This window comes from Nomascus leucogenys, chromosome 14 (genome assembly GCF_006542625.1).
Source record: "Nomascus leucogenys isolate Asia chromosome 14, Asia_NLE_v1, whole genome shotgun sequence".
Lineage (NCBI taxonomy): Eukaryota > Metazoa > Chordata > Mammalia > Primates > Hylobatidae > Nomascus > Nomascus leucogenys.
In genome coordinates this window covers 65616043-65625012 of record NC_044394.1, presented here as the reverse complement: position 1 = coordinate 65625012, position 8970 = coordinate 65616043, and the positions used below count along the sequence as shown (strand labels likewise).

Sequence of the window (8970 nt, the reverse complement as noted above, 5' to 3'; positions counted from 1 at the left end):
AAGTTATAGAGGTCCCAGTGTTAATAAAGTAGAATTGGAGACATCACTATGAACCCAGCTTTAGCTTAATATCTATACAGATAGCTACACATAGAAATATGAAGAGATACTTGCATACACATACATTTTCTTGCTCTGTCAGCTAAAAGACCCTAGAAACATCGATACTGCAAAAGCAATGAGCACATATAGCTCCCAGATTTCAGGTTCTATTAACATTCTACAATAAAAGGAACCAGGACTGCTTGGTAAATAGTTGATACAAACACAGGACAGGACATATACAAGATAAGCCTGGAGCATCGTGTAGTGCAAAGAAGTAAGGAAGTGCTCAGAAAAACAACAAAACCAAAAACTCAAGATGATGGGAATATGTTAAAGGGAAATGGGAGCCAATAGAAAGAGCTCCCTATATAGCCAATTGCTGGAACAATTTCAACCAAAAAATAAATAAATAGTATTGTATTAAACTCCAAAGTATAAAATCGATATCTACCAGTTAATATAAATATAATAAATAAATAATTAAAGGAATTGATAAGTGGAGAAGAGATAAATCTCCTATTCAGAATTCCAAATAATTTATATATTCTCTGCCCTGAAGAAGGTAGAGCATAACTGTGTATAATGATGTTCTTCCAAAGAGGAGAGAAGTGGGAAAAAAATAAAACAGAATAACTTTATACTTACTTTTATAACACTTTAGCTGAGTTATGAAGGTCAACATCAATAGTAATGAGTCATGCTAAAAGTAGGTACCCTTGATATAATGGGATATGGACTTTCTCCCCAAAACTCTTAAGTCTAATCATAAGAAAAAAAATCAAACAATTCCCAATAGAGGATCACTTTACAAAATACCTGATCAGTACTCCCCATAATGTCAAGGTCATCATAAACAAGGTTAGTCTGAGAAACTGCCATAGCCAAGAGAAGCCTAAGGAAACATAATGACTAAATCTAATGTGGGTAACCCGGATGGGGTCCTGGATGGTCATTAGGTAAAAACTAAAAAAAAAAACCACAAAGTATGGACTTTGGTTATTAGTAATATGTCAATATTAATTCATTAATTGTAACAAATAGACCATATTAATGTAAGATGTTAATAATAGAGGAAACTGACTATAAAGTGTGTGGGAAATTTTATACTCTTCCTCAGTTTTTTTGTATATGTAAAACTGCTAAAAGTTAATTTGAAAAACTGAAAGAAATATCTTGAATATATTAAGCACAGGAGAAAGGTGATGCTTGATACAGCTGAAAAGCTAGGTAGGGATCAGCTCACCAGGGCTTTGTAATACATGCAAAGGTGTTTGAAATTTTTTTCACAATTCAAAATACCAATTTTTCACAATTGGTAATTTAAACCTTGTGTGAAATTTGATCTCACTCATGATTTTTTAAACAGTCTAGCAGTCGTGTAGTAGAATGGATTGTAAATTGAGGATGGGTGGGATAAAGGTAAGAAAATTAAAACGGGCAACACTAAAGAAACAACTGAAATACAACAAGATTGAGTCAACAGTAGCTGCAAAGATTTGAATGAAAAAGCATGAATTATAAGTACATATTTAATGTAAAATAAACAGGCTTGGTTACAGAACATTGTGTTGAGCTAGAGTGAGTTGTTAATAATGACAGATTTCCAGCATTTTAGCAGCAGCACATTTACAGAAATATATAAAAATACAGGAGAAATCTTGGAAGAAAATATTTAGAATTTCATTTTGGACATTTTAAGTTTGGGAAACTTTGAACGGTGTTAGTGAAGATATCAAGCACTAATTGAATATGCTTAGAAGAGGAGTCAAAATAAGAAAATTTTTGGCCAGATGCGATGGCTCATACCTGTAATCCCAGCACTTTTGGAGGCTAAGGCAGGAGGATGGCTTGAAGTCAGGAGTTCAAAACCAGCCTGGGCAAAATAGATTGTCTCTATAAAAAAAAAAAAATAAAAATAAAAATAAAAAAAAGGCCTGGTGGTGCACATGCAGTCACAGCTGCTCAGGAGACTGAGATGGGAGGATCACTTGAGCCCAGGAGGCAGAGGTTGCAGTGAGCTGAGATCACAACACTGCACTCCAGCCTGGGCAACATAGTGAGACCCTTTCTCTAAAAACAAAAAGGAGAGAGAAACATTTGGTAGTTAAGGCATTAGAGAGGATATTCACAGACGTAAAAACTGAATGAAGTGAATTAGTAACAGAAAATAGAAAGTAAAAGGATGGAAACAGAAGAAACACAAACATTTGTATACAATGAGATTTGGAGAATAAAGAGGGAGTGGCCATTTGAAACATACCAATGTGTTTCGAAAGAGGAAAAGTGCTCAACTCTAAGTTCTAAAAAGATAAGGTGAAAAAAACGTTCTCTGTGCAGGAAGACAGTAGTCAGGTACATGTTAACGGTCTTGAGTTTGGTTCTGGCAAACAGCAAGCCAAGCACGGCCGGCTGCCCTCGCCCCAGGGGCACTCTAGACGCAGCCTGGGCCTGCAGCGAGCTGGGGACGCGGCGGGCGCGCTCTCTGCCCTGCAGACGCCCCGAGACCTAGCTGTGGCAGCCCGGGCTGGGTCCAGGCCTTGAAGCAGTTGCGAACCTCTCTTCCCTATTCCGTCTGGAGACCTGATGGCAGTGGCGGCCTTTCCCAGCCCTGAACCCGCCGGCCACCGGGTCTCTCGGCCCAATCCTGTCGGGCCTAGACAAAGCCCCTGCCGAGCCGCAAAGACTCAGTGACTTCGGGTGGCGGCGGGTGTGTCGGACCATAATAATGGCGGCCGCTTGAGCGTCACATGACGGAGCCGCTAGGGTGTGGAGGGTCCAGGAAGGCGGTCACGGACGCTGGCTCAGCTAGCTGCTTTCTCAGGTCACGGAGCCGCGCAGATCCAGGTCCTGGGTGACCACTCTGTCCCGAATGGGCAAGACGTACCTAGTCCTGATGACAAGGGACAACGGCCTTAATGGGCCTGGAAGGTGTGCGGAGTCCCTACAACAACGTGTGGAACGGTTAGCGGCGCTTGCTCTATGTTCTACCAGACCTTGCTGTTGGAAGAGAGAAATGGCAGAATGACATGCACCATTTGGCCCGCTGGAAATGCCCACCATCTTTTGGGAAGATTTACTGGCTGTTTATAGAATGCCTGCCTATATAATATGAAAAAGCTGCTCTCAACTTCTCCCGCCCAAAACCTTTTAAAAGAAAACATTTGCCACATCCGGCCCTTCTAGAGTAAAGAGGTTGCCGACGTATGAAGTAGAGTTAGAAAATCATACACCTTGCAAATTCTCATTTGTTTAAAAAGAAGTCAGAAAACGTCTTCTGGAGTTGACTTTTTGAAATAGAGTTATTAGACCACTTCTGGAAGCAACACGTCCACGTTTGTTCAATGGGCTAGAGGACATGGAGCAGAAGACCTGAGAAGGAAGAGAAGAAGGTTCTGTGCTAGACTGGTCATAGTTAGAAGACTTTTCATACTCTATCCATTGTTTTGTGTGCATTTTATTCTCACTACTGTATATATAGTTGACAATGCTAAAGTTTTTTGTAAGGTCTAGTCTTTCTAGATGTTCTGAAGTGCCTGATATATGTTAAAATTAGAGGTAGTAAAATAATACATTTTGTAAATATATATGTATACACATAGAACAGTCTTTGCGAAATAGTGCATGGGAGTCATGGACTGAAGAGAGAATGGTTAGGTGAGGAGGTGGACACAGTAAATGTTAAAACATTTCTTTCACAAGTTTGAGTGTGAAGTGGAACAAGAATTAGGGCAGTAGGTGGAAGGAAATAGGAAATAAATTTGTGACTTTTCCAGATAGAATTATTATTAGACATGTGGAGGAGAATACTAGGTTCTTTGAGAAGACGAGAGGTAATGGAAACTGAACATATGGGAATGAATAAGTCCTTCATACAAATAGAAATACTTCATTAGAATGAAGGAATGGAGAAGTGAGTGGAGAAAAGAAGACAATGACTAATGAAGAGGATGATAGTTTTAAAATAGTTTTGAGGGTAGAAGAAGAGATTTATTTTTAAATGGTTTCCATTTTCTCAATAAGGTGTGAAGCATATTAACTGAAAAAGCAGAAGAGAGAGACTTTTTTAATATTATGTTAAAAGTATGTAATAAGCATTTTGTGGAGTAAACATACTAAAAAAGTATAATCAAACATCTTCCCATGTAGAGTACTCTTTTAAAGAGGTAATCATGACATTGTAGATAAGAAAACGTTCGGGTGCTTGGGTGCGAGACTAGAGAACGCGGATGATTTATTGATCTAAGGGTGAGGTTTTGACAGGAGAAAGTATAAAGAGTGATAGATTTAATTAACAAAATGCTGAATGTAAGTATGGACCATAAAATACAAGCTAGATGAAAAGGAAAGTAGAGGCAGAAAGGGAGTGTCACTACATAAAAGGAAAGGAGGTCAATGGATTGTGACAGCTGACTTTTCTTTGGGATAATTAACACTCGTCGCACAAGAAACAAATCCTCAAATTTTCATTGGCTAGTATAACAAAAGGTAATTTCTTAGGCAAGACCATCTTGAAATGTGTTAGTGAGGACTCCTTATTTCATCTAGCTAGGAGTTGACTTAGCCTTCATCCGTGTTGTCATGCTATTATTTTAACGCATGACTCCCAAAGTTGTTTAAGCAGAGGAAGCATGGGATAGAGGTTGTACATCCTCTTTTCATTTGGTATACTTTAACTAGAATTAGCCACATGAATTCAGTGTGCTCCAAGGGAGTTTTGAAAGTAAACAGAAGCTCATTTCATTTGGGGAATTTGGTAAATACTTTCTCTGCCACAAAGATTGCTTTCAATGTCATAAATTAGATGAGCTGAAAATCCAGAAAACTGTAGCCAGTTTGAATTTATTATGTTGGCAATCTGCAGTGTTTGTTAACAAAATCTATGGTGTAACCTTGGGATTGTGTGGCTAAAATAGGATGAAAAGGAATTTGGAGATGAGGTTGTCAATCACTGAGCATAAACAAAATTTCAATAAAGAATGTCTATAGATTTCAGCAACCAGGTGGGAAAGAGAAGGTTCTAGGTGAATGGAATGAACTTTAAGAGCTGACAGTGTTAGAAAATAGGCAGGAAGTAATAACCTAGAGTTGATTCTGATGCATGAAGATACTTCCATTCCCAGCTCCCCACCATAGGATATATAAGGTGTGAGAAAATGTGAAGTTGGAGAGGGAATTTAATGACATCAGAAGACAGTCTGATTTCAGTTAATGTAAGACAGTTAGAAAAATTTTGGACAGGAAAAAGGTGAGAATATTAGGGAGCTTTTATATGCACACATCATCATAACTGAAGAATTTAGGAAGAAAGGGTGTGGTAGGATCAGCAGAACTAGTAAGGTTCTGTGTGTCATTGGGTAACTGAGGTTTCAGGGGATAATGAATTACCAAAAGGCCTATGGTAACTAAGGTAGAGTTACAAAAGGAAACTTTAACTGAAGTTGCAATTTTAAATACTACTCAAATGCATATGAAAGAAAGAAAGCTATATTGAAAATATATTGTGATGAAAGTGAAATATAAACCTTATCCTGTTGATTATTTTTTTTTTTTTGCCATTTCAACTGTTTATCCCTTTCTCCCTTTCCATCTTATCTGAAAATTGCAAATAAGTAACTGATACGGTTTGGACCCACCCAAATCTCATGTTCAAGTCCAATCCTCGGTGTTGGAGATGGGGCCAGATGGGAGGTAATTAAAAATTAGGGTGATTTCTCATGGTTCAACATCCCCTTTGATTCTATCACTGTAATAGTGAGTTATCATGAGATATGGTTGTTTAAAAGTTTGTGGTACCTCCCCTCTCTCTCTTGGTCCTGCCATATAAGATGCCTATTCCCCCACTGCCCTCCACCATGGGTAAAAGATGCCCTCCACCATGAGTAAAAGCTCTCTGAGGTCTCCCCAGAAACAGATGCTAAGGTGCTTCCTGCACAGCCTCTGGAACTGTGAGCCAATTAAGCCTCTTTTCATTATAGAAGACCCAGTCTCAGGTATTTCTTTGTAGCAATTCAAGAAGAGACAATACGGTAACCATATAATAAATCTCCCTATATTTTTCTTAGTAATATTGCATGTTCTGAACACATTATCTGTGCCTTTCTATTTAAGATTAACATTTAAAAGTAGTCAAAGCTTTTTTTTTTTAAATCGTGCCACTCTTCAATTAAAAGGCCTTTTCACTGACTGAAGTAAAAATTTAGAGGAAAAGTCAATGTAATTACTTGAAGTGTATTATTTTCCTAAACTTGTTACTATAATGTGATTCAAAAACTACCCCCCCACACACATGCATAACTATTTTTTATGCACAGCCTTAGAGAACTAAAACTTAAGAATTCTGCATGTTCGGTTGTTATAGACGAGTATAGAAACACTTGTTTGAGATACTTTCTTCCAAAAATTATCTTTGATTTTCCAAATAAATATTTCAAACTCTTCAAATAACTTGATCCATAACTGGTTCACACACACACACCCCAAAAAATTCTGCTTTATAGCTCTTTATTAAAGGCCAGGGAGAACGTGAGGAATAAGAATCTGTCAAAAATTTGGCAGAACCTCACTTATGTTCAAATAAGCTGTTTAAGAAATGAGCTACATAAATTGCAAAGAAAAATCCTAGGACACAGAAGAGCTCAAATATTTCCGAGAATGCAAAACATTAAAATCCTCTTTCATGATAGAAACTAACAAAAAAAAATTGTGAGAAACATCCTTTATTCAAGATTAATAGAATTCCTACTCCATACCTATGCCTACCTCCAAATTCAACATGGCCATAGATATAATTTTTACTGTTTTACTTCTGCTTGAAAAATAGAGGGAAAAACAAATTTCAGTGAAATTGAAGAACAGACTTAAAGCTGTCCAAAATGTAATGGACTATTTTTACCAATGAGATCTTCCCAATCCTGGAAATTATGCAGTTCATACAATCATCTATTGGTAAAAAATGTAGAGGTGACTCTTTCATAGGCTGGTAGACCTATGAAAGTACCAAAGTATTTAAATCAATCATTTGACCACAAATGCACAGCCAGTTCTGCTGGTTTTACTAGCCCCAAGTATCAGTTTAACTGAATAATGGGTGATTGACACTTTCTTTGATTTAGTGCCAGCAGAACATATGTCCGAAACTCTCCCCTTTCTGCCTGAACTTAGAAGACTACATGTTGAAAGTTTGCTTTGAGCTTGGTTCTTCTTGAACATGCAGCTTCAAATCAATGTCTGTCTGCTCATAAGTTCATAATGGCAAACCAGGACTGCCACTGGCTGCTAAAGGGAAGAAAAGGCTCCATAAAGAATTCCAGTGTACCTCCTGCCCCAGCAGCCATTCTGCTGTTTCTATGGAAACATTCACCAGATAGCAGCATGCTGTAGTGTGCAAGTGAAGAAGGCATGTTGCTTTCATCACCACATCTAGAGTGTGACCACTTCACAGAATGAAAGAATGTGGTGAACACAGTTCTTTATTCTGACAGATAAATCGTTCAAGAGAAAGGTGAGTTCTCTTCAGAAACTGTATAATACTGCTCTGTCTTTTTCTTCCTCACAGTTAAGCATTTTCTTCAGATTGATTTATATAAAATTATAGAAATGAGGAAGGAACATAATCCACATTTATAAAGGGCCTACTATTTACCAGGTACTCTGTGGTGCATTTAAGTTTCATATTTCCCCAGGAGAAAGTGGACATTTAGAATGTACATGGCTTGCTCAATGTGGCACAACATTCAAATAAAGTCGAGATTAAAATCAGTGTAGGTCTGATTGTAGAGTCCAATGTGTTTCCTGTGCCTATAGTAGGTAGATATGATGGTTTCTGGGTAACAGGCAGGCAGACAGTGGAGAAAGGGAATAGATTCAGGACCCAAAAGTGGAAGCAATAAAACAGGGTCAAGAGAAGGCATAGTAGAGTTGTGGAATAGGTTGGCAATGAGCTTGGAAGCTGATAATAATATCAGATTTGGGGTAGTAGGTTTAATCCAGGGTCTACTTAGTATTAACTCTCAAAAGTAGTAGCAGGTATGGAGTTAGGAGGATTAGGAGGGTGACATTTTGAAATTAATTTTATCATATATCAGGGATGTTTTAGTATTTTGGTGCCAATCATTACTTACCCTGGGTAAGAAATAGAGGGATACTGATTAAAAGGTAGCATTTTACTAATAGTAAGTACTTTTTGACTTAGAGAAAAGAGCCTTGGGAAAAGGTTGAATTGGCACATGGTCTCAGCATGAAGCCTAGGTAAGGCTTTCTATACATACTGCTCTGGTTTGAATGTTCCTTCCAAATTGATGTTGAAATTTAATTGCAATTGTGATGGTATTAAGAGGTGAGACTTTTAAGAGGTGGTTATGTCATGAGGGCATTTCCCTCATGAAGGATTAATGCTGGTATCACACGAGTGGGTTAGTTATCAAGGGAGTTTGGCCTCCTTTATTCCTCTGCCTTGCATGCTCTCACTCTTTCTCACCATGTGATGCCTTCTGTCTTCCACCAGGGGCCGGATGCCAGTGACATTTTCTTGGACTTCCCAGCATCTAGAACCATGACCCAAATAAACTTACATTGTTTATAAATTACCCAGTCTTGGGTATTCTGTTATAGCAACACAAAAGGGGTTAAGATACCCTCCAAATATAAATAGTGCTATTAATATATTCAACTTTTCTGAGAGAAAAGAGTGGTGATTTGCTAAGTCAGATAAATCACACCTTATATTGGCTGCTTCTTTGAGAGATACACACAAGTGATGCATCATACTCCTTTCTCACTATTGCTGAAATCTTTATAGGTAATCAATCTCTTATCTGGGTGCTACAGCAAGAAGTTGACCCATCATGTTGTTTGCAACCTGGATTTCTGATGCCAACTGGAAAAGGGGGATCTCTGGGCCTCTCCTACATTTCTCCAATTTGCTTC

At 38.1% G+C, this 8970-nt stretch overlaps 1 long non-coding RNA gene across 1 annotated transcript; it reads left to right on the top strand.

Annotated features, from left to right (window-relative positions):
• Nucleotides 1-2542: 2542 nt before the first annotated feature.
• On the top strand, nt 2543-8630 carry LOC105738937. Its single transcript, XR_001114779.2, has 3 exons — nt 2543-3434; nt 7158-7546; nt 8549-8630. It is a non-coding gene; the product is annotated as an uncharacterized LOC105738937 (long non-coding RNA).
• Nucleotides 8631-8970: the final 340 nt, after the last annotated feature.